This window comes from Pongo pygmaeus, chromosome 8 (genome assembly GCF_028885625.2).
Source record: "Pongo pygmaeus isolate AG05252 chromosome 8, NHGRI_mPonPyg2-v2.0_pri, whole genome shotgun sequence".
NCBI classification, from domain to species: domain Eukaryota; kingdom Metazoa; phylum Chordata; class Mammalia; order Primates; family Hominidae; genus Pongo; species Pongo pygmaeus.
Window position 1 is genome coordinate 5,358,080 of NC_072381.2, and position 725 is coordinate 5,358,804.

Genomic DNA, 725 nt, shown 5'->3' on the forward strand with positions numbered 1-725 from the left:
CACCGCCCACAGCCCAGCTAATCTGACTCTGCCTTTCCTTCCATTTCCTCACTGAGAGCCCAGTAGGAGACAAGGCTGCTGCGTTCTTTATTTCCATCAATACAAGATGGGCGGGGCAGAGACTACAGCTGCCTATAATTTCAAAATGAAGTTGAAATCAATCCATTGACTTTCTTCTGATTCTTCCATGTCTCTGCAGGCCTATCTTACAGGAAAATCGTACAGAAAGATTTGCACGCTAGACGAGTTTGAATTTTCTCTTCAGCGTTGTACACACTTGATTTCTAAGTTAAAAAATTAAACATGCCGAAAGAAACTATCAACAGAGTAAATAGGCAACCTACGAAATGAGAGATTTTTGCAAACTACGCATCTGACAAAGGTCTAATATCCAGCATCTATAAGGAACTTAAACAAATTTACACGAATGAAACAAACAACCCCAATAAAAAGTGGGCAAAGGACATGAACGGACACTTCTCAAGAGGAGGCAAACATGCAGCCAACAAATATGAAAAATGCTCAACATCACAGATCATTAGAGAAATGCGAATTAAAACTGCAAGGAGACACTATCTCACACCAGTTAGAATGGCTATTATTAAAAAGTCAGGGGAGGAGCCAAGATGGCCGAATAGGAACAGCTCCGGTCTACAGCTCCCAGCGTGAGCGACGCAGAAGACAGGTGATTTCTGCATTTCCATCTGAGGTACCGTGTTCATCTC